We start from the raw sequence: 26,114 nt of genomic DNA, 5'->3' as shown, positions 1-26,114 counted from the left end.
TCCTAAAATTGGCCTCACCAATGTCTTACTCAGCCACACCGTGACCTCTTAACCCCTATATTCAGTGACAGAATCCTCACAGTGTAGAAGCAGGCCTTTCGGCACATGAGACCATACCAACCATCAAAACAGTACTCCACCCTAACTCTATAACTTGCCATTACCCAAAGCTAATCCAGTCTGAAAGACAGGAGAGAAACAGGCAGATACCCACACTTTCTATGATGTTGCAGTCAAATGTCTGAAGGTCTGGGAATCCCTCAGCATAGACGCAGAGTTAAACTCTGTTTAAACTCTCTCCATCACACACACACACAGAAACTGAATATAATGTGGAGAAATGTCCATGTGCAGCACAGATTTCCAAACTAACTCAGTGACAGACGAACACCCCGTTCTCTGCCCAGTCCCCACTTCCAGACCCAGGGAGATTTTGTCCCTGACCCAGGGCAGGTTTCTGACTGGATATTATTACATTGCAACATAAACGTACTGAGTGTAACAGTTTGCCACATCCCGTCATGTCATCTACTTTGCTGTCAGTGTTTTGTGAATTATATTGAAAACATTGGCAGGTGCAAGAGAATATTCTGGAAGGTGATTTGCCATAAGAATAGAAAAAGCTGAATGTTTCTGTGTAAAATGATGAGGAATTCGGAAACAGTATTGTTCAGATGCTACAGCTGATCATGTACGTAAACATCAGTAAGTTAACATGATGGTAGTGCCAGCAGATAGGAGGACCCATGATACATTGATCATTATTGAGATGAGATTGTGTTGGCAACATGAGCTTAACATGATATGAAGTGAAATGAAATCATGGGTGGTATATATACAAAATATCAGACAGCCCAGAATGAGTTAAGGCATGGAATCTAATTGAGGGGTTCAGAGTATTTTACATAGAGTGTAACAGATAGCGCAGTGTGAGTTACAGTCTGGAATCTAATTGAGGGGTTCAGGGTGGTTTATATACAGAATAACAGATAGCCCCGGGTGAGTTACAGCTTGGAATTTAATCGAGGGGTAGGTGTGGTTATGTACAGAATAAAAAGATAGCCCAGAGTGATTTACAGCCTTGAATCTAGTCAATGGGTTCCTAATTTAAACCCACAGAAGGTCAGTGTTGGATTTAAGAAACCCATCAATTTGGGATAAGGCCTAGCCTAGCCTAGTCTGATCAAACGCTGCAAATCTACAATTCAGTGGCTGAGCTCTTTCAGGTTTTGTATATTATATTTCACTCATATATTGGGAGCTTGGAAAGTAAGGCAGACTCTACTGGAATGTCATATTCTCTCTCTGAATTCACTGTAAACAGGTTCTTGGATTTACATTTTAATCCACTTAAGAGCTGTCTTCATTTCATATCTCGGCTAGCATCAATGAATGGAAATGGCTTTTGACACATTGTCCCCTCTCCCTTGCTGAAAGTATTCCTGACACAAATCAGTCAGGCAGACATGTTAAATTTGTCCACAGCCACCATTTTATATCAGCAAAACGATGACATTGAATTTATAAATAAGGAAAAGCAAGAGAGACTGGATACATCAACGCAGTTTGAAAATAAATAAAACAATTAACACGCACACAGAATCACACACAAACTGACATACACAGACAGATAGAATCACACAGATACAGACACCTTCCAAAAGCTGTCTCCATTTCCTATCTTGCAAGGGAATTCATGTTATGATAATGTATTCAAGCAGGACAGTAAACAGCTTTTGAGATTTTCCCCAATGTGACACAAATTCAGCCCCAATCTGAAACTTGGAGATATGTAACAGAACATAAATGAAACAGCAGCTTTCTGTGTTCCTACTCCCAATGTAACATTTGACCATTTAGTTTATCTTGTCTTCGGTCAACAAGGATCACTTCACTGATCCAATAACACAACCCCAGGAGTGAGTTCCAGACTGGAATCTAATTGAGGGGTTTAGGGTTTACATACAGCATATGAGATACACAGGACCGAGGGAGAGACTGGAATCTAACCGAGAGGTCGGTTTATATACTGCATATGAAATGCTCAAGACTGTGGGACAAATTGGAATCTAATCGAAGTTTATCAAGTATAATTTCTCTATCGGAAATACATGCTGATTCTCTCCATTGTTGCTGTTAATTTCTAAATAGCAAAAATGTCATCCATTGTAGTAGATTCCAACAGTTTCCTGACAAATGTCAAGCGAATTGGTCGGCACTTCCTCACACTATGTCTTTTTCCCTTTGTAGCTGTTTGGATCCCTTCCATTCATCTATAGTGCTTCGCTCACGCTTATCCACAATAGTTTCAGGTCCCTGCAGAATGTACAGGAAAATAAAACACAGTCATCGACTGTATTTTGAAAGGAAGTGCATCTGTTTCGTCAGACTCAGCAATGCTCAATCCTGCTCCATGTTCAAGCACGACCTTGTTGCTGATATGAATTGACTTTATGTCTTTAGCTCAGGAGTCCGATATGATCACTTGGTATTACTGGGGGATTTTCTTTATCTTCCTCCATGAAGACAGATGAAAAGTAACTGAGTGTTTTCTTGGCCATTTCCCTGTTCTCCACAATGACCTCTCCTCTCCCGATTACATATTTCCATATTTAATCTTGCTTTTACTTTGTTTCCTTTGAAATATAGATCACAGATTGATGCAGCCTTTGTGTTCCTGTTTGTTAGCATGTATGTTCTCTTTTTGATTTCCTTTTCAGTTTCATGGCCTTCCTTTTTTGGATCGTTAATTTCTGAGAATTCTCAGGTTTCCACAATAGGTGGAATTTCTCTGAAGTCACTTCCTATGATTAACATATTTTCTAATTTGTTTTGTTAACCATCATTGAGTCATTTTTTCACTCTTTGGTGTTTGTAACTGAAATAATTAGACTTATGTTTCAGACTTTGCAGTATTTCTAAAAACTCATGGCCCTGACCAGTTATATTCAGGAACACCGCAGGCGGATAGATGGGGAGAGAGAAGAAATTGCGAGAGCACTGATTAGCTCTTTTCTATGATCGCTGGCCAACAAGTGAGGTGCTGGACGATTGGAGCATAGCGAATGCTGATCCCGTATTCAAGAAATGCTACAAAGATAAATCTCGAAACGAAAGACCTAAAATCTAGTGGGTAGGTTACTTTAGAAGATTTGGGGAGATTGGATCTCCATGCATTTGGAAATACAGGGTGTGATTCAGAGTAAGATTAGAATGGTGATGCAGAAACAGAGCAGGCCAGGCAGCATCCGTGGAGCAGGAAAATCGATGTTTCAGGCAAAAACCCTTCATCAGATTCAGCACAGGATTTTGTGCAAGGGAGATCATGACTCACAATTTTGTTGGAGTTCTTTGATAAAGTGACCAGCAAGGTTGAGGAGGTCCGGGTGGTATGCGTAGTCTGGGTGGATTCCAGTAAGGCCTTCAATAAGGTTCCACATGGTATGACGCTCTGGAGGGTGAGATCGCATGGAATTGAAGGGGAGTTGGCAAATTAGGTACAACATTGCCTTGATGGTGGGAAGCAGAGATTAGTACTGGAAACATGCTGTTCAGACTGGAGGCCTGTGACTAGTGGAATACCTCCCGGGTTGATGCTGGGACGACTACATATTACATATATCTATGATTTACATGAGAATGTACAGACATGATTTGTAAGTTTGAAGACGGCACTAAAACAGGCGGCATCATGGAGCGTGAGGAAGGTTATCAGAAATTTCAGAAATTATAGCAGTAATTTTATGAGCTGGGGAAGTGGGCTGAGAAATGGCAAATGGATTTTAATATAGATCAGTGTAAGTTCTTGCATTTTAGAAAGTCAAATCAATGTTGGAATTTCATGGTGAATGGTTGGGTCCTAAGGAGTGGAGTGGAACAGAGGGACCCTGGGATTCAGGTACATGGTTCTCTGGAAATTGATTCAGAGGTAGACAGTGAAGATAGCTTGTGGCACACTGGCCTTAATCCGTTTATGTCACTAAGTATCGAAATTAGGGAGTGATGTTGTAGTTATACAGGATGCTGGTGAGGACATATTGTTCAGTTTTGTTTAGTTATGTTCACTTGGCTATAGGAAGGATGTTATTATACTAGAAAAAGTGCGGAACAAATTACAAGATTATTGCCAAAGTCTCAATGGTCTGAGTTATAGTAAGAGTTTGGACAATCTAGGACTTTTTACTTTTGTGTGAATGAGACTGAGGGAGAATCACATTAAGTTTACAAAATAATGTCAGGCACGGATAGAGTGAATGCACCCAGACTTTGTTTTCCCAGGGTTGGGCAATAACATACTAGAGGGCATCAGTTTAAGGTTAGAGGGGGCAGAATAAAAGGGAAGCTGAGGAACAACTTTTTTAACTCAGGAGCTGTTACACATATGGAATGAGAAGTGATTGAGGTGGATACATTAACAATATTTAAAAGGCATTTGAACAAATACATGGATGGTAAAGAATTAGAAAGATATGGGGCAATGGCATGGAAATGGGTTTAACGTGGATGGGCAGTTTGGTCGGAATGGACCAGTTTGGGCCGAAGGTCCTGTCTCCGTGCTGTCGGTCTCTATGTCTCTAACTTACTTGCCTCCCACTGAATGTTATATTGCACTTTCCAAATTCACTGAAAATATCTTGATACTTTAGCCTCCAATCTTCCATAATGTTTGACTAGAATATTCAAGCATTCTATATTGTATGCAGATATCTTGTAAACTGCACCTTATAAATGCCATTATTCCTTAAAAATGCTTTGAACCAAGGTTAATAATTCGTCCGTCTGACCACACAAAATTAAATCCGAAATAACCTGCTCTCTCGTTTGCTTCACAACATACTCTTCAACCCACCTCATATGCACTTACGGAACGTATTTTTCATAGCTTCCACAGTCACTTAGTTAAACCAGTTTCGATACAATTTGAGACCATTAAATACGAGTGCATTAACCACAATACTTGCCTAACTAATTTCCAGAACATATGATGCTCAGATTTTGGTTTCGATATATAACACACCAATATTTGCTTCTCCTTACTATCTGTATACTCTAGGTAAACTGATTCTGTGGAACCTGAGGGACAGGTCTGTGTTGTTATTAGTGACAGACTTAGATAAGATATTCAGGGAGGCTCACCTGGATGCTAAGATGATCTGAAGAAATATCACACAATACTGGACAAGCAACAATATCCTGCTCGCTCTGTTAGGATAAGAGTTACCATATACTCTGCTCCCTCACCCTCACTGTATATCTGAAATAGCACCTAACCCCGTACAAGGTTCACGCTCTGTCTCCAAATAAGGCACAGACAACACCACTCTCAGTATTGAATTCAGCAACTAATCATACTATATGGATTCAAAACTGTCGACTGACTCATACCAGACACCTCACAACTCCCTCCACCTACACCAGCACAAACAGCAGGGTCACCCATTCCCACTCTCCCTCCATCCCTTTCGCCCATTCCAGGAGAAACAGCCTGGAATAGGATAGAAAGGGCCAAGCCGGATGGTGAAGTCCCCGATTTCCGTTCCCTCACTTCCGCCCCCTCCATGTAGGGAGGATGCTTAAAGAGCTGGAGAGGACCAGGATGCCTCGTGTGGAGAATCTGAAACATCCACGTCCTACTGACCAGTTACGGAACAATATTCAGTGAAAGACAATTCTCAGTTTAAACCCACTGGCAGTTCCAACAACAGTCCTGTCACTTCCAAAAAACCTCACTGCACAGAGACCCAGACACAGAAATACACAGACGAACACACACAATATTTACAAGGAGATAGGTATACATACAAATATAAACAAATAAATACATATACAATCACATAAAAATCGACATAAATACAGATAGAAACACAGGCTGAAACGCAGACAGACAAGGCCACGCAAACACACAGATAACAAGCACACGCACACACATGCAGACACACACAAGCAGAGGCACAGACACACACACACACACACACAAACACACGCAAAACATTTACTCACATATAGATACACAGAGGCACAGACACTAGTTTGAATAATACACAGATCGATATGTTTTTGATTTGCAAGGGGATCACGGATTCTCGGGAGAAGGCAGAAGAATGAGGTCGAGGTACATATAAGTAATTATTGAACAGAAGTTCCGACTCAATAGGTTTAAAGGTCTCAATCTGGTCATTTCTTTAATGTTCCTGCAGTATTATTTATCAGGCATTTTCTTCCTGAGACAGCAGCAGGAGCTGGTGCGATACATACTTGATTGGAAAGGGTCAGTGGGAATGTGGGATAGGTTTGGAGTCCGGAATGGGTTATGTTCATAATTATTCCTAATTATTCTGTCCTTATGTCTGAAAAGAGGTGGTGATTTGATGTTCAGTTAATAGTTTTAAAATAAGTCCCACAAGGAAATAAGGACGTCCTTTCACATTCGAGTTGTGCTACTTGTGGTGTCCTCATCCTGAGGGATCAGTGAAGACTCGGTTATTGAAGATATTTAAGGCAGAGCTCGACTGATCTTTACTGGACATAAGGGTCAGTGTTTATTGGGAACAGACAGGGAATGGATGGTCAGACACACTCGGATCAGCCATGAACATTCTGAATGGTGCAGCCGAATGGGCAACTTCTGCCCCTACCCCATGTGTTATTGGAATAATGTTGAGAAACTTGAAAGGATTCAGAAAGCATTTGCAAGTTTTTGCCAGGGTTGGACGGTTTGAGCTATTGGGAAGGCTGAATAGGCTGGGACTATTTTCCCTGGAGCGTTGGAGGCTGAGAGGTGATCTTATAAAATCATTAAGGGCATGGATAAGGTGAGCAGTCAGGGACTTTTTCCCAAGTTCAGTGGGTCCAGAACTAGAGGGTACAGGCTTACGGTGAGAGGGAAAAGATTTAAAAGGGATCTAAGGGGCATCTTATTCATGTTGAGGGCATTGCAAGTATTGAATAAACTGCCAGAGGAAGGGGTGGAGGCTAGTACAATTGCAGCGTTTAAAAGGCATTTGATTGTGTATATGAAGTGGAAGGTTTTAGAGGGATAAGGGTGAACCGCTGGCAAATGGGACGCCATTAACACACTCCGTTTTTTGTCAATGCATTGAATACAGAAGCTGGGACGTCATACTGTGGCTGGACAGGACGTTGATTAAGCCACATCTGGAATTCTGTTTTCAGTTTGAATTTCCCTGTTCTGGGAAGGATGTTGTGAAACTTGAAAAGGTTTGGACGAGATTTACAAAACGTTGCCAGGATTGGAGGATTTGGGCTACAGGGAGAGGCTGAATAGGCTGGGGCTATTTTCTCTGGTGAGTCAAAGACTGAGAGGTGACTTCATGGAGATTTATAAAATCACGAGGGGTGTGAATAAGGTGAGCAGCCGGAGTCCAATTTCCTCAGGTTGGGTGGGTCCAAAACTAGAGCACATGGGTTGAAGTTGTGCGGGCAAAGATTTAAAAGGGATTTAAGTGGCAACGTTTTCAAGCTGAGTGTGGTGTGTGTATGAGAGGATCTACCAGATGAAGTAGTGGAGGCTGATAAAATCACAACATTTAAAAGGCTTCCAATTGGGTACATGAATAGGAAGGGTTTTGATGGATGCAGGCCAATAGATGGTAAATGGGAACCCATTAGTTTAGGATTCCTTGTTGGCACGGACGAATTGGACTGAAGGTCTGTTTCTTTGATCTTAATAAATTGTGTGGAGAGCTAGCTGAAGCACAGATAATTATCCTTGGAGCTTAGAAGGTGAAGCAGTGATTTCGATCTGGTGCAGATTTGATTCCAAGGTTTTGAATTTGCAGAGAGAGAGAGAGAGGAATTGTTAATACTTTCACAATCTTTAGTAACTACATTCAAGTAATTGGGAAATAATACAAGGTGAAAATGTGAACACTATTTTACTCAGAAAGTTCTGAGCATCTGGAACAGTCTGAATGGCACAGATTCAGCAGGTATTCTGAAACAGACTTGGAATTTTACTTTTTAAGGAAACATTTGGAGGGCTGTGAGCACATGGGAGGGGACTTGGGACAGATTTGCAGCATCTCCAGAGGGAGAGTACAGTCCCAATGGGCGGAATAGCCAAACAACTTCCTTTAAACATGCACAGATGTTGTTCGAAATGCTCAGCAGGTCATGCAGCATCTGTGAAGGACAATGAGTTAAAGTTTCGGATCTGGTCACCCTTCCTCAGATACGTTAATTCTAATTTATTTTCGCACCTGCTGTTAGACCTGCTTAGCTTTTCCAGAAACTTCTGTTTCTCTTCCTGGTTTCCAACATCTTCAGTTGTTTTGGTTTTAACATCCTTTAAAATTGCCACCTCTCTAGAATTTGTCATTTCCACATTGGAAAAAAGATTCACATTTGTTTGGTCTCCCCTACCCTGGGAAAAAAGAAACCATGACTACTCACCCGATCATTGCTCCTCATAGTTTTATAAAGTTCGATAAAAGCCACCTAAAATGTCTAGTGTTGCAGGGAAATAGCCTCAGCCTATTCCGCCTCTTCCTATGGTTCAAATGTTCCAATACTGGCACCACAAGGTAAATCTTTTCTGAACTCTTGCAAGTTTCCCGACATCTTTCCTATAGCAGGGAGACTGGAATTGAAAGCAGTATGGGGATTCCAAAAATGGCCGAGCCAATAAACTGTACAACCAAAACATGATCTCCCAACTTCTATACTCAATGCACTGCCCAATAAAAGCTAGCATCCCAAACACCAACTTCACCGACCTGTCGACCTACAACCACGCTTTCAAGGAACTAACAAACCATACTGCATGGTCTGTTTATCTGTCAACACTTCCCAGAAACATGCCACTAAGAGGTTGAGTCCTATTCTGGTAACATCTGTCTGAAATCAGGGAGACCACAATTGAATGCAGTATTCTAAAACTGGCCTCACCAATGCCTTACTCAGCCACAACGTGACCTCCTAACCCCTATACTCAGTGACACAATCCCCACAGTGTGGAAGCAGGCCTTTCAGCCCATGAGACCATACCAGCCATCGGAACAGTATTCCACCCTAACTCCATAACCTACCATTACCCAAATCTAATCCAGCTAACCTGCATGTCTTTGGAATCGTGGGAGGAAATTAGGAGCACCCAGAGGAAGCCCACGCAGACACATGGGGAGAATGTGCAAATACCACAAAGACAGTGGAATCAAACCAGAGTCAATTTATTGACCAGTACATTCCATGAAAGGTCAGTGTCCCAAATGCCACATTCAGCACCTGATCTCCCTGACACTCCACTTTCCAGGAACTGTGCAGTTGTTCTGAGCCCTTCAGAGGAAATTAAGGTGAGGAGAAGAAAACACGAACAGGGTTGAGTTGTAGATGTATAAAATAACTCTCCATCTTCCCCCTCTCTGTTCCCCCCTGTCTCTCCCCACTCTGTCTGGTTCACCCCCTCCTGTCGCTCAGTCCTTTGTCGGCTCCCCCACCTCGTCGGTCGTCCCTCCTCCGTTGGTCTGTCCCACAATCTGTCGTTCTGACCCCCATCTTTTGCCCCATCGGTCTGTCCCCCCTCTGTCAGTCGCCCCCCTGTCGGTCGCACACCCGTCTCTTTACCCCCTTCATCGGTTGCCCGCCCCTCAGTCTGTTCCCCCTCTTTGTCGGTCGCCCCCCCAACCGTCGGTCGGTCGCCCCGTCTGATCCCGCTGCCTGTTCCCCTCCTCTCTTATCCCGCTTCTTGTCCCCATCCATTTCTGTGCCTCCTCTCTCTATCCCCACTCTCTGTCCCCACCCATTTCTGTCCCAACCCTCTCGATCCATCCACCCTCTCCTACCCTCTGCCCACCCCCTGTCTGCCTATCCTCCCCTCTCAGACCCCTAGTTCTGTACTCCCTCCTCCGCAGGGAAAATATCTTGTCTATCTACCCTATCCATGCCCGGCCTGATTATAAAAATCTCTTTCAGGTCACCGTTCAGCCTCTGACGCTCCAGCGAAAACAACCTATCCAACCCTGGCAACATCCTTGTAATTCTTTTCTGACCCCTTTCAAGTTTGAGAACATCCATCTGATAGGAAGGAGACCAGAATTGCATGGAATATTACAAAAGTTGCCGAATCAATGTCCTGTACAGCCACAATATGACCTCCCAACCGCTGCACTCAATGTTCTGACCAATAAAGGCAAGCAGACCAACTGCTGCCTTCACTATCCTATCTACTTGCTACTCGACTGTCAAGGAACTATGAACCTGCACTTCAAGGACTCTTTGTTTAGCAGCACTCCCCTGGAACTTACAATAAACTGAATAAGTCCTGCTAAAGTTTGCTTTTCCAAAATACAACAGCTTGCATTTTTCTTAACTGAACTCCTCAGCCCATCCTCCCTTCTGATCCAGATCCCCTTGTACTCTGAGGTAATCTTTTTCACTGTCTGCTACACCTCCCATTTTGGTGTCATCTGCAAACTTACTAATAATAACTCTTATGTTCACATCCGAATCATGGATATAAATGTCGAAAAGCAGTGGATCCAGCACCGATCCTTGTGACACTCCACTAGTCACAGGCCTTCAGCCTGAAAAGCACACTCTGCCTTTTACTTTCGGGCCAATTCTGTACTCCATGCGATCTAACCTTGCTGACCAGTCTCCCATGAGGAACCTTGTCAAACACGTTACTGAAGTCTATGTAGATCATGTCCATGCTCTGACCTCAGCAATCCTCTTTGTTACTTCTACAAAAAAACTGAGTCAAATTCATGACGTATGATTTCCCATGCACAAAGCTGTTATTAGTATCCAGGATTTAACTCTATACTTTGGGGTCTGCGTTGCCCAGTTATCGATGTTAATATTCTGGATGAAGTTCAATTATACCAGCATTTTGTCAGTGAGTCTGTATTGAGTCCTGTTAATGTCACCAACACAGGTGAGCTCCTTTTGAAAGGCAGTCCCTGTATCCCTTGCCCACCATGAAATAGTGTAAGTGTTCTTATCTCGGGACTAGGAGGATCAGGCTCAGAGTTGTGTAAAAGCATCTTTGAAGAGGCTGATTAGTAAATCTGCCCAAGCCACTAGGCCATGCTGTCTCCCAACGCCTGAGCCTCCAAACAGAACCTTCCTGTGGTTTCTCTCCTGTCAGTCTCTCCCATTGCTCAGTTTGTCCAGGATCCCGTATTGCTGCTGCACTGATCCTATCCCTCACTGACATGTCCATCCCCCAGGGTCCTCCACATTCATTCACTGTTCAGAATCCCATTGACTGAGTCCTCCAGCCACGCCCCTCCACTCGATAGAGACGGCTCAGTGGTTAGCATCAGGTACCCGGGTTAGATTCCGGCCAGGAGCGACTGTCTGTTTGGAGATTGCGTGTGCTTCCCTTGTCTGAGTGGGTTTCCTCCCACAATCCAAAGATGTGCAGGGCAGGTGAATTGGCCATTCTAAATTGCCCATAGTATTATTTACATTAGTTAGGGGGGCATGGGTCTGTGTAAGTTACTGTGGCCAGGTCAGTATGAACTTGTTTGGACGAAGGGACTGTTTCCATACTGTAGGGATTCTGATATATTGGGCAGCAGCTGCTGTCAATCACCTGGACTCCTGTATGATCGGGAGCACGTGCTGTAGGAGGGAGACCAGTGCACGGTCGCAGTGCTGGCAACTGTGGGAGTATGTGCAGTCTAAGTCAGTGCCTGGGAAGGAGGCTGTGGGTGTGAGGAATTAATCTATCATTAGCAGCTTCATCCCTCTGGGAGCTGGACCCAGGGGAATGGCCCCTTTCTTGCTACCCTGACATGTGATCAGTCTATCAGTGGTGCAGCGTTTTGCAGAAAATTATCACAACTCTTTTGTGAAGATTCAGAGTTGTTATGGAAAGGGACAAGGATGGGCCTGCAATTACAATTCTAATTTGGCTCATTTCAGTAAGATGGGTCTTGGCCAGAGTGTGCAAGAAGCAGTGTATGCAGGATGGTTCTCATCAGGAGCTCGGAAACTGAATTCGAAGGGAATGTGTGAGAGAACTGGGTGTGGAGGAAAGGAGTGGGGGGATTGGTTTGGATTTCAGTTCACAGAAGAGAGAAATTGTGAGACTGAGGCTTAAAGCTTTGGAGGAACAAGGAAACTCCAATTGAATACTATTTTCTTACGAATTTCCATCCTGTATTAACAATGGTAACTTGTGTGCTCTGTTGTAAGGTACTGAAAGGGTGGATTTGCAGATGAGAAATTCAAATTTAACTTCATGTTCAGATCTGATAGTTACTTGATCCGTGCCGCTCTGAATATCATTGGCCTTTTCATCTGGAAGGAAATGTGTGCATTCTGTCCGTGGGCGAATATTCCAAATGTCAGTGTGAATGCAAAAGTACTGAGACAAAGCCAAGTCCATGTCAGCATGGTGACTGGGGAGAGAGATTCCATTTGCTTTTGAAAGTCTGGAAAATCATGGCACATTTCCCAGGAACAATTAAGCCACAACTTTGCTTTGTAGAAGACAACTGTTTAATTAATAATGCAACCAGAAAGACACAAGGATGCTTGCCCCACGGGAAACACTATGAAAACGGGATTGTTGTAAAGGAGTTCATTCTCCATCATGGATTCTAATCCGTTGACATTGTCACGTCGGTTCCAGCGCCGTGGGGAAATACTGGAAATATGATTAATCTAATGTAGGTTTCAGTTATTAAACTGTCAAAAGTGCAGAACAATTTACAAGGATGTTGCCAGAGCTCATGGGTCTGAGTTATAGGGAGAGGTTGGACATGTGAGGATTTTATGTTCAGAACAGAGGAAACAGAGGGGGTTCTTTTCTCGAAGTGTATAACACCATGAGAGGCCTGGATAAGGTGAATGCACTCAGTCTTTTTTCCCAGTAACTCAATGATTGGACGGCTTGATTGGATCAGTTTAAGGTTAGAGGAGCATTAATAAAAGGGAAACTGGGGGGGGCAACTATATTACACAGAGGGTGGTATGTATATGAAATGAGCTGCCAGTGGAAGTGGTTCAGGCAGGAACACTCACAACAGGTAAAAGACATTTGGACAAATACATGGATACGAAAGGGTCAGAAGCAGATAGGCCAGGTGCAGGGAAATGGGGTTAGCATGGATGGACATTCTGGTCAGTATGGGCCTGTTTGGGCTAAAGGTCCTGTTTCTGCTGTAGGATTTTATAACTGTAAGTGCATTTGCTATTTCTCCCACTAATTCTGTTGGTATCCTGGGATGTATTCCATCAGGGCAAAGAGACTTGTCTACCTTTAGCTCCAATACCTTGCCAGGCTCTAACTCTTTCATGATAATGGTTATCTAGGGCCTCACCTTCCTCAGTCTCCTTATCAATTACTGTCATGTTCTTCGTATCCTCCACTGTGAAGACTGACTACTGTGTACTCGTATTCCTGAACCCTGCTGGATAGGTATAACTAGGCACAGAACTCTGAGAGGTCTTCTTTGAATCTTTATTGATGAGACATGGCAGTTACCTGGATAGTGTACATGCAGAGCACGTCCAGGCAGCATCAGGTAACTCCCCGCCTGTCCGATGTTCCGCTCCCATTCTTATAACTTTGTGGTTTGGGACTTTGAATAGAGACTGTCTCTGAGTATTATCTCCATGGCAACGGTCAGTTAGAAAGTCTAGTTCAGTTCAGCACTTTTTGGTTAAACCACACATCCCTACCCCACGCACCCGTGACTCCCTCAAGTATCTGACAGGCACTTCAGTTTCAGTGGGGCTTTCTATCAGAATTCTGATGTGGAGGAGCCGGTGGTGGGGTGGACAAAGTTTAAAAACCACACATCACCATGTTATAGTTCAACAGGATTATTTGGAAGTAGAAGCTTTTGGAGTGTGCTGTGATTTTTATCTTGATCAGGATTATCTCTATGGTAACAGTTCAGTGCTTCAACAATTAGACGCCAAATGTTCCCCATACAATAGGTTCCCCTCTAGCAGTGTAAACTGTTATTCTGGCCCTGGGGATAGCGACTCATCACTTTTCTCCCCCAATCCCATCTCGCTTTCTGTTGATCTTTAAAGTTGTTTTAATCTCCTTGGTCTTTGGCAATTTTATGCATTGTATTTCAGTTTGATATACTCTCTCATTTCCTGAGATACACATGGCAGACTATTCCTTTTCCTCTAGTCCTTCCATTTCACTGCTTATATATTCTTTTGCTGAGCACTTCAAAAAATTGCTTTGATATTCCCACAGTCTGTCAACTTTCCCACCGTAAAGTTTTTGTTTCCAGTCTACATTAGCCAACTTCTGCCTCATCCTATTGTAGTCTCCTTTTGTTTAAAAAGCACAGGATCTTGGAAGTGGATCTAATCTTCCAGCTTTCCATCTGTGTTCTAAATTCAACCAGACTTATCAAAAGTCTTTTATCAGATTACGAGGTGAGACGATGTTACCTGGGTGTTTTGGTTTTCATTGTCAGTGACCTTGGTTTTGTAATAAAGTACAGGATAAATATTCACAACAGCGTACACTGGACGCTGCGAATGTACGACGCAATCTAAAACCATAAATCACTGTCTCCCCTCTGTTTAAAATTGCAAAATCATTACCTCCTACACATTTCCTCACTATCGAAGTTTGGAACGCTAATCCACCTGATTATGTCATTTTCCGAAAATCTCCTTTGGTGAAGGTGGTGAGTTTTGGATTCAGTTTTCCAGTTATTACTGTAAGAAGAGATGCACTGGGCACAGGAGAACCAGCCCCACCATTTAATACAGTAATGATTGAGCTCACATCGGTCTCAGCTGTATTTTCCTGCCAGCTCTTTCTCACCCTTCAACCCATTGCATATTCAACGTCTGTATCTCTTCATTACATTGGTTCATTGTCCTGGCATCTACCGCATTTTGAGTAGGGAATTCCACAGATTCACAACATATCGAGATAAGTACATTCTTCCTCATGAGAATAGAATAGAGTCCCTGTAGTGCAGGAATAGAGTCCCTATAGTGCAGAAACAGAGTATTCATCCATCGAGTTCACACCAACCCTATGATGTGCATCCCGATCAGACCCACTCATTCCCTGTAACATTGCATTTCCCATGGCTAATTGTCTGACCGGCATATGCATGGACACTATCAGCAATTTAGCATGGGCAATCCAACTAACCTGCACATCTTTGGACTGTGTGAGGAAACTGGAGAACTGCACGAAACCATGCAATCATGGGGAGAATGTGTAAGCTCCCCACAGTCGCCTAAGTTCTCTGATGCTGTGAGGCAGCAGTGCTAGCCACTGAGCCATTTCTGCTTAAAACCTGCTGCGCCTTATTTACCTCCCTAACCCACAATCGGCTGAATCTATGTTCCTTACGTCAGAAATCAGGTTGTCTAAGCGGATGTCTCAGTAAATCCCAGTGACAGCCCACAAGTCCCGTGTGTCTGAATGGGGATCCAATGCACAACATCTTCCACCCCACACTTTTCATTCACGTTCCAGAGACAGGGATCCAGTGCCTGCATGAGGAATGGAACTCCCAAATTCCGAGGCAGGGACCACACGTCTGTGGGGAAATCTGGCTGTGAACAAGTACAGAATGTGGGGAAGTTTTGGAGCATGTGCTTTTGGGTAACTAGTGGAAAGGATTTCGCACTGTGATTGGCTGGAGGAGGAAAGTATTTGCTTGTAGTATTGATCTGTTGGAGGGTCAATGTGTCACCACACCCACATGGGACCAAGTTCCATCCCCACCTTGTCATAACACAGGAATCTACCAATGAGAAACAAAGAAAGATCTAACCAATTCTCCCAGACTGAAGGATCCTCTACTGTACAGCATCTGCCACCTCCCTGTCTGTTTCCTTTCGTTTCATTCTTCTGTTACATTATTGACTTGCGCCAACTGAAGGGAAAGGAAGTGAACCCAGAAAGGGTGCAGCGTCTAACCAGGGGCGGGAAGTGGTGGCATGGATCTGTTTATAAACAACTCCATGAGAATGGGGAGGGTGTTCTTTAGGGGGTAGTAGAGTCAGAATGGTGGGAGAGAGTAAGTGGGCTGGAAGGTTAAAGCTTTGAGGGAAGAAAGGGGAAAAATATTCCAGAGAAACTAGAATTGTCTGCTCTGAATTTCTAATCTGTGCATATTTCTTTACACAGGGTGCTAGATGGTGAAGATTTGCAAACTGAAACCTCAAAATCATATGCAGATTGTGATTAGGTTAACCAGCATTTGAAGAACCAAAGATAGAGAATCACTCGACCAAACTCCTGCAACACTCTCGCTCCCAACATTGTCGGTTTATCTGCACTAAATGGACTGTGAATGGTTCAAGACAGCAGCTCACTACCACCTTCTGAAGGGTAACCAGAGATGGGGAATAAATGCTGGCTGAGCCAGTGATGCCCATATTCTGGAAACGGTTTCTATCTCTCATTGCTAAAACCCAGTTGATGTTACTGCAGGATGATGAGGGACGCTGAGTGCATCCTCCAGGAAACAGCACCATCACAATACCCCTGCCTACACCCACACAGTAACACCGCAACGCCACTGGAACAAAAGGTGGTGAAGCCAAAGGAGGATTTAGATATAGTTCTTCAAGGTAAAGTCATGAAAGGGGATTGTAACACAGCAGGAACAGGAGATTGAGCTGCATGATTAGCTGTTTTTCCTTGAATGGTGGAGCAGGATTGAAAGACCGAATGGCCTCCTGCTGCTATCGCCCAGGTATGTATATAGCCATGGAGCCCGGGTAGGAAGAAGTGGGCAGGGATTCTCCAGGAGATTGCACCTCCACATCAGTTTTCAGTGAGGGACGGTGGATCTATTTATTCCACAATAAATACAACTTAAAAGAAAAGAAATGAAACTATCTGAATATAACAGTTTTTAAAAACTTCAAATGTCTTGTAAAACAAAATCCTGTCTATTCCCGGACGCCATCTCTTTCCAGTTACTCAAACCCCAGGGAAATATTCCCTCCCTGTCTGGACTCCAACCTTGTACCTGGTGCTGTGAAGCAGCAGTGCTACAGTCACAATTTAAATCAAAATAGATGATCCCTGCTCATTGTCAGATTGCTGTTTGTGGAGACTTACTGCCCAGAGAGACATCCTGAGATACAGAAAGAGACAATATAAATTCAGTCAACTCCAGCCGAGTTAATGTGATTAACAACAACATCAATACTCCAACTTTGCCATCAGACCTCGTACCTACTCTATCATTTACGATTTTTAACCCATGGGAAGTTTGTTACCAGCTTCGATGACAGTCATAATGCTCTGACCACTTTGACGGAGCCAGTGCAAGTCAGTTCTAATAGTTATCAATAGATTGAATCTAACCAGGATGCCCCACAACAGGAAGTGCTCTGACACTCAATGCCCGGAAGTCAAGGTCTCTTCCCTAAAACCACTCTCACCATTGAAGATATTTTATACAGTAACCTTTCAGTCTCAATTGCCAGTTCCAGTCCATGAAGCAGCCAGTAACATGCCCTGGCAGGAGAGATTGCGGAGCTTGAAGCTGTCTTCTCTGGAGTATCTAAACATGAAACACTTCAAAGGAAGAAAAATCTTCAAGAGCGCGAGAGGATAGATGCAGGAAGGCTGTGTTCCTAGGCTGGTGTTCCTGGATTAAAATGAGCACTAACAACGGTATCGTTACCCAGCATCCCATTCAGCTGCATAAATAACCCCCAGTTTTAACTGCTGTAATGTTGATGACAATGCAAATGTATAAAATATAATTTAATCCATCCCAAAACCTCTCTGTACCTGTGTCTCATTTGTGTTCACCGAGACACTCATTCAATCTGACCTCTTTATAAACCTTGCCCTGATATTTCCTTAGATGGCTCAGAATGAAATATTTACTGAATTGTTATTGTACGAAAGGAGGCTGATTAGCTTATCAGCCCTCCAAAGGATCACCTCACTGAATGCATTGTTCTCCCTTTACCGCATAAACCTTCCCATTCGTCCATTTCCAATAACACCGGCGAGTTCACAACTAACCACATCGATTGGATTTGTTTAGTTTGTTCATGGGATCATGGCATCACTTGCTGGAGCTGCATTTGTCATCCATTCTAACTGCCCAAGAGATCATTCAGAGTCAACCCCATTATTCAGGGTCTGGATTCACATGTAGGCTGGACCAGGTCAGAATTAACACAGCCTCCCAGACCCAATGACATGAAGAGCTGATTTCTGGCCTATTATCTTATTTCTGACATGATTTCCCAGCATTTGCAGATGTTTCGTTTTTGTATATTGATCTTGTCTGTTGCAGAGGAGTTTATTGATGAGTTTGGAGAGTTTTGAACATTGCAACTTAGGCCACAAATCAGCTATGATCTCTTGAATGGCAAAGCAGGGTTGAAGGACTGAATGGCTTCCTCCTGTTCCAATGAAAGTTATCCATCTGCAGCTTGTGGTAACATTTCCCCTCAGTGCTCACTTCACCTCCATGTCTAACACTGTTACTGATTGAACAAACCTGTGTTTGAACTAAACCTGCTCATGCTCAATGGTTCCCTCTACTGCCACCCGGATTTAACTCTCATCATGGAATGATGTCTTATGTTACTGCGGGAATGCCCACAAGGACTAATCCCGGAGTCTGTTTCCACTGGGATCCAAAAATCCCGTCTATTTCCTTCTTCCTATTTCATTCTGACATTGAACTCTCGGTTTCAATCCATTCTCCTGCCATGTTCTTCAACATGCCCATGTGGGTGGACTAGAGGCAGCTGGCACCTGAGATTGTGGGGGGAGGCAAATTCAATCAGGGATTTGGGAAAACAGTCAGATAATGACCTATCCATCTGATTGTTGGCTCAGATAGGCAGAAAGAAAGATGCACATTTAGATAGCACCTTCGATGACCTGGGGCAATGAAACATGCTTCAACTCAATGATTTCAACCTCAAACCTCTGAAAACACAGACACAAAGCTTTCTACTTGTACCAGGTTGTCTCTCAGCCTCCTCTTTTCTTAGGAAAAGAGTTTTAAACTGTTAAGCCTTTCCTCGTGATTATACCTACTGTGTTTCTGTCAGATTTGTGACTGAATCTTTATTTTTCTGTTGTGAGTGATGCTAGTAGCAGAAACAGTTCCTGACTTGTGAGGGGTTTCGGTTGGAGTATTTAAATTTACACATTCATTCCCACCCTCATATACATTGTGAAATTGATGTAAATCAGATGGAAAGGATTGAGTGAGCACCCACAGAAACACAAAAGGCAGCATGTGTACCTGAGTTGAATGAACCTGGACTTAGTAAAATGTGACAACAATCACAACTAGTTAGAATTACAGAGTCCCTTAGGCGCACAAAGTGACTATTCGGTCCATCGAGTCTGCAATGACCTGCTGTCCCACCCTACCTCCATAACCCCACATTTAGCATGGCTCACCCAACCCGCCGAACCTGCACACTACCGGCCATGTTAGCACAGCCAATCCATCAAACCTGCACATCAGTGGGAGGGTCATATATTATGTCTAAATGCTCAGGATTGTGGATGAAAGATCGTAAGTACTTGACTCTGACGCAAATCCTCTTTTTTTTTCAAAATAAAATCTGGGGGGAACTGCAGCCAGAAAGATTTCCGATTATCTCATGAGGAAGAGAATTCAAAACTCGTGCTACCGACCTGGGGGACGCAGTGACGTCACAGAGGTCTGGGAAGCATCAGAAATGTAACAGGTTGTGAGCAAGATGGGAGTGAGACAATGACAAAAAGACAGTCTGTCACACGGGAGAAGGCAGGAGAGATGAAATAGCAGAAATGGTAGCCCTTCGAAGCCACGGCGAATGGAGTTAGGGCTGGGAAAGAAACCAGAAAACAAGGGGAGCAGCTGTCAAAGAAATACATTGAATAAAAAGGTTATAACAACATAGATGGCAGAGTACGCAGTCTGAAATTGTTGCTCTCATTGGTGAGTACAGAACGCTGTAAAGCCTGGGTCATTCTATTACAGCCAACACATGCAGGATAGGCCAAGTGGCCTCGATCTGTGCTGTACTTTCTGATAAATTTATTCTGACATTTGGAATTCAGGTCGTATAATGTTCATGAATTCTCAAATTGGACTTGAGGTTAATATTCTGGGGAAATGTTAAATAAATCACAATGATCCCATTCGGAAGAATTTAGTCCGCAGCCTTGCATGTTCCAGCATCTCAGTTACATCCATGTCCTTTTATTCTAATGTGATGCTGGTTACTGCCTCTTCCATCCCATCAATGAGTTCCTGCTCCCCACCATCTCCGAGTGAAATGAATTCTCCCCTCCTTCTTTCTGGGAATTAGTTTCAATCTAAAACCTCCAGTTTCTGACCTCTCAGTTAATGAATAGCTCCTTCCTATACACTCGATCTGTATTCCTCAACATTTTATCACTTCAATTAAGTCTCAGATCATTCTCCTCGGAAATCATCCCCAGCTTTTCCAACCTTTCCTCAGAGCAGAAATTTTCCAATTGTAGAAACATTCTGATCAGTCTCCTCTGTACCCTCTCTGGTGTGATCACATCAACCCTGGAATAAGGGCATCAGAAGTGTGTGCAGTACTTTAACTGCAGTCAAACGAATGTTCCTGACATTTCCCACGTCACCTCCGTGTTCTTGTGGTTGTCGCTCAGACAAGAAATGTCTTGGATTTCCCACATGGAACTGGATGTACACTCCATGGGGCTGGGATTCCCTACCATGTGTTTATTTGTTCACTAATCCTAAATTAACTTCAGATTAAAACAAGATTATCAGCTACCCACCAATCAACTTCTTCCATTATACTCAAGTCACCTTACTTCTTAAAAATATCTTTAAAATTATTACTATCTCAGCACAACAGGCTTTAATTTGCTGATTAAGTATTCAGATGTCTTCACTGTTACAATCACTTGAAGATTATCTTTACCTTCAGCTACATTTGGTGAATTGAACACTGATTATAAATATATGAATATCAAAAGGACTTGAGTTTTATGATAATTAATCCAGTCTGACATTCTTGTTGGTTAATATCCTAAAGTGAACTGTCCTCAGAACTCCAGCTGTGCTCTGACTTCATTCACAACTGGATTTGGTTGGACTGCAGATCTTAGATCTGTTCTGTTGTTTCCCGGATTGCTTCACTCTGTCTATCACTTGCTGCTTATGCTGTTTGTAACACAAGTAGAGCTCTTTGGGAAATTCATCAGGTTAACACCTTATTTTTGAAGTATTCATGCTGCTGTTACTGGCATACCCTCCTGAATTCTCTCTGTTGAATGAGGATTGATACTCTGGTTTGATAGTAAGAGGTAAGTTTGGGGATATGCTTGGCCGTGATCTCTCTAAGTTTTGTTGGAGCACAATTCTACTGCTGTTGTTGGAAGGAAAGAGCTAAACTCTTACACTGTTGGCCCCATATACTACATGCAGTATCATGAACACTGATAGGCCAAGACATGATATACTAGCAACACTGTACAATGATGCAGGATCAGAACTGCAGTAAGCGGCCGGAGTTTAAGATCCAACTTGACATAGGAGTAGGGAAAGAAGCAGCTGATCAGATTGTCTCATTCATAGTTTTAAAGAGACTCTATGAGATTATTGTGTTGGGGGTGAGGATGGAGCTGGTTGGGGAGATGGAGAGCCCTTCAAAAGAAACTAATCTGCCTGAGAGTTGTGAGATAGAATTGATTGCCATGCATTTAACAGAAAGCTAATTGAAACTGTTGTTATCCCCAAAAGATAACAAGACTGATGGTGCTTCCAATCATCACCAGAAACAAACCTCAGAATACATGGTTCGGAGATGGATGTCAATTGCCAATCAACATCTAACTCCTACAATCATTGAGCAAACGTATGTGTGATTACCCAGTTCTGATGAACCAGAAAATCGCTGTTCACTCTGTGCAGATGGACAGCTATATGGGGAAGTATTGGCCGAGTGGTATTGTCGCGAGAGAGTTAATCTAAAACCCCAGATATTGTTCTGGAGATCTGGGTTCAAAGACTGCTGCAGCAGATGGGGAAACTTGAATTCATTTTTAAAAAACTTGTGAATTTAGAGTCTAATGATGACCATTAATCGATCGTCAGTAAAACCCATCTGGTTCACTAATGCCCTTTCGGGAAAGAAGCTGACATCCTTACCTGGTCTGGCCAACATTGTGACATCAGAGGCACAGCAATGTGGTTGACTCTTACCTGCCCTCTAGGCAATTAGGGATGGGCAGTAAATGCTGCCGGGCAAGCGTCGCCCTCATCCTGTGAATGAATAAAGGAAAATACAAGTCTGTACCCAGTGTGAATCTGTGCATGTTCCACAATGTTGTGAACATTTCCAAAGCTAAAATCTCTGTGTGCACAACTTTAGGAGCTGTCAAAACCTTTGTTCATTACTCGGGCGTGAAAAAGAGAAAATAAATTCTTCAACTGTGGCTATCAGTAAATTGACCGGTATCAATGAGTGAGTGATGCCTGAGTGAGTCCCTTCACAGCCCCCACCCCCGCCCACCCACCCCCTCCACACATACAGCAAGTGAACAGCTTCTCCCCAGTCTGACTGGTTTGGCAAGTTTCCAGGTGTGATGGGTAAAGAATTCTCTTCTGGCATTCCCTACATTTCCAGAGTCGGTCCCTAGTCTGGCTGCACTGGTGTTTTGCCATTTCAGCTAAATGGTAGCAGACTGTTACACACACCGTTAGCCCGCCCCACCCACCCACCCCCCCCCACCCTCCCCCCACCATCCCCCCAAGAACCCAGTATAAAGCAGTAAACATTATCTCCTGTTGTGGAGAGACCCATAAAATCCAAGCTAGATCTCTGTAGCAGAATCCAATATTCTCATTCCCTCTACGTATTCCAAAATCTGCAAGTTTATTTCCCTCAGAACTGATCTAATTGTTTTTCTCAATCATTGATCTTCTCAACTTGCACCACCATAATAGGCAACATGTTCTGCATACTTTCAGCCAATACAGTCAACAGAAACACTTGCTCATCTCCCACTGTCTCAAAACTTTACATCTGACCTTAACTCTTGTGCCATCAACTATCAAATGCAGATATTTTTGTCTGCTATATCTAGGTCTGTTAAAATCTTATACAGATCTATCAAAAATATTTACAACTTCTTCACTTCAAAGAAAATCGCAGTTTCTTTAGATCAATCCAGTGACTGCATTTTCTTCATCAGTGAACCACTCCAGTACGTCTGTACTCCACAGTCTGAAGATCACTCATATCCTTCATTGTTGATGCCTATTTTGATTCACAAATCCAGTCGATGCAAGTTTTCTGCACAACAGCAGTAGCTTTATTATTGGACAGCCGGCGAGAGTTTCAAAGCGTCTCTAAAGTAGCCGAGTGTCTACTTGCAGAGGCTGTTCTTCCTGAATCTCAGCCTTACCCACAGAGACTGCATATTTAATCTGAATTAGACAAAGGCATATCAGTCACATGGGCGATTGTCATTACATAGTTTAGAGTAGGTAAGTATGACCTTACAAAGCTTGATGAATGGCGATGTCCTGTGATAACGTGTGATGGATTACATTAACTGATTATCGTAATGTTCATGTTTATGTGTTGATGGGAAGAGATTAAGGCAGAAGGGTTCTTCCTTCAGTTAATGGGGGATTCATTTACCTATGCTAATATGGATGGGAGGTAAGACAACCGGAAAGGGAGGCAGTTTAACAGGGTTTTGCCAAGGGCACTCAGTCTTGTCTGGAAAGGGCAAATTCTTCTGTCTGGTGTTACCGGAAAATCCACATGTGTGGCTGCAAGAGGTTCTATTTTGGGATACTGTCAGCCTCCCCACTTTTGAGGTGTTTTGTCTCTAGTCTGTGAGGACAGACGTTCAGTTGATGAAATAAGGCCTTTGCCAAGGGACTCTTTAACCCTTGAGACCCCACGGTGTCCTGAAAGAGAAGCAAAAGGTATGGAACTGGTCCCTCTATGGTATTTTAACTTCCTCATTCTAAACAGGAATCTGTTGACCAGAATTGAATGCAATGATTTACTGTGACCTAACTAGAGGTTTGTCAACGGTCAGCATCTTTTCCGTGAGTTTGTGATCATTTCCCCATTAATGAAGTCCAGCATCCCATTTGTTTTACTCAAAACACTTCATGTTTTACTTAAAACACATAAAACCCTTATCTCTTTTAATGATTGGTACACATTGTCCCCCATTCCTGCTGTCCTGCTCTCTGTGTCTGTGACATTCAAATATATATTCCCTTTCAAAGTTGCTTCTCTCAAAATGCATCAACTTACTGTGTATTCTAAAGAAGAGACATATTCCACTCAAAATATTATCTCTCGCTCCACACATTCTACCCCCTGGAAAACAGCACAGTGCAGCACCTGAATAATTGGCCCACCATGTCTGTGCGCACCATGGTGCCATCCCAAACTAATTCCACCTGCCTGGTCATGATCCATATACCTGCCAAACCCTGCCAGTGTATGCGCCTGCCCAAATGCATCTTAAGAATTGTGATTGTTTCTGCTTTTGCCACCTCCCAGGAGAGTACATTCTAGTCATCTACCAGCTTTTGCATAAGAAACTTGCCTGACATAACTCCCTTTAAACTTTCACATGTTGTTGGAAATGCTCAGCAGGTCTTGCAGCATCTGTGAAAATAAAAATCCGTTAATGTTTCGAGTCCTTCCTCAGAAACGTGATCTCTGATTTCTCTTTACAGATGCTTCCAGACTTGTTGAGCATTTCCAGAAGCCTTTCTTTTTGTTTCTGATTTACAGCATCTGCTGTTCTCTCAGTTTTTAGTTTCTTTAAATTTCCCCCGTCCCCTGAAATCTATGGCCTCTAGAATTTGTCATTTCTACCTTGGAAAAAGATTCAGATTATAGAACATAGAACATATAACAATACTGTGCAAAACAGGCTCTTCGGCCCTCAATGTTGCTCCGACGTGTGGAACTTTCTCAACTCGTCCCCCGACACCACCCCAAAATCATCCATGAGCTTATCTAAGGATTGTTTAAAACTCCCTAATGTGGGTGAGTTGACCAACTTAGCTGGTAGAGCATTCCACACACTTTCCACTCTCTCTGTGTAAAGAATTTGCCTCTGACATCTGTCTTAAATCTATCACCCCTCAATTTGTAGTTGTGCTCTCTCGTACAAGCTGTCGTCATCATCCTAAGAAAAAAACTTTCACTGTCTAGTAGATCTAATCCTCTGATCATCGTGTATGTCTCTATCAAATCCCTCCTTAGCCGCCTTCTTTCCAATGAGAACAGATCCAAGTCTCTCAGCCTTTCCTCATAAGATCTTCCCACCAGACCAGGCACCATCGTGATAAATCTCTGCTGCACCTTTTCCAATGCTTCCGCATCCTTTTTGTAATGGGGCGACCAGAACTGTACACAATGTTAAAACTGTGGCCACACCAGCATTTTGTATAGTTGCAGCATGATATTGCGGTTCCAGAACTCAATCCCTCTACAATGAAACCAAACACGCCGTATGCCGCCTTAACAGCACTATCCACCAGGGTGGCAACTTTCAGTGATCTATGTACATGGACTCCGACATCCCTCTGCACATCCACACTACCAAGAATCTTTCCATTGACCCAGTAATCTCCCTTCCTGTTATTTTTCCCAAAGTGCATCACCTCACATTTAGCTGCATTGAACTCCACTTGCACTTCTCAGCCCAATTCTGCAGTTTATCTAAATCCCCCTGCAACCTGTAACATTCTTCCAAACTGTCTACTGCTCCACAGACTTTAGTGTCATCTGCAAATTTACTAATCCATCCACATATGCCTGCGTCTAAGTCACTTATAAAAATGACCAACAGCAGTGGTCCCAAAACAGATCTTTGTAGAACACCACAAATAATTGGGCTCCAGACTGAATATTTTCCATCAACCACCACTCGATGCCTTCTCTCAGAAAGCCAGTTTCTAATCCAAACTGCTAAATCACCCTCAACTCCATGCCTCATGCATTTTCTGCATCAACCGACCATGTGGAACCTTATCAAACGTTTTACTGAAGTCCATGTATAGCACAACAACTGCCCTAGTCTCATCTAAATGAGGTTTGTGAGACACGACCTGCTCTTGACGAAACCATGTTGACTATCTGAAATCAAATTGTTGCTTATTAGATGATTATAACTATTT

This window comes from Chiloscyllium plagiosum, unplaced genomic scaffold (assembly GCF_037043375.1).
Source record: "Chiloscyllium plagiosum isolate Xiang-an unplaced genomic scaffold, Cpla_swu_hap1 HiC_scaffold_53Y, whole genome shotgun sequence".
In the NCBI taxonomy this organism is placed as follows: Eukaryota; Metazoa; Chordata; class Chondrichthyes; order Orectolobiformes; family Hemiscylliidae; genus Chiloscyllium; species Chiloscyllium plagiosum.
Note: the sequence above shows the minus strand (reverse complement) of the source record.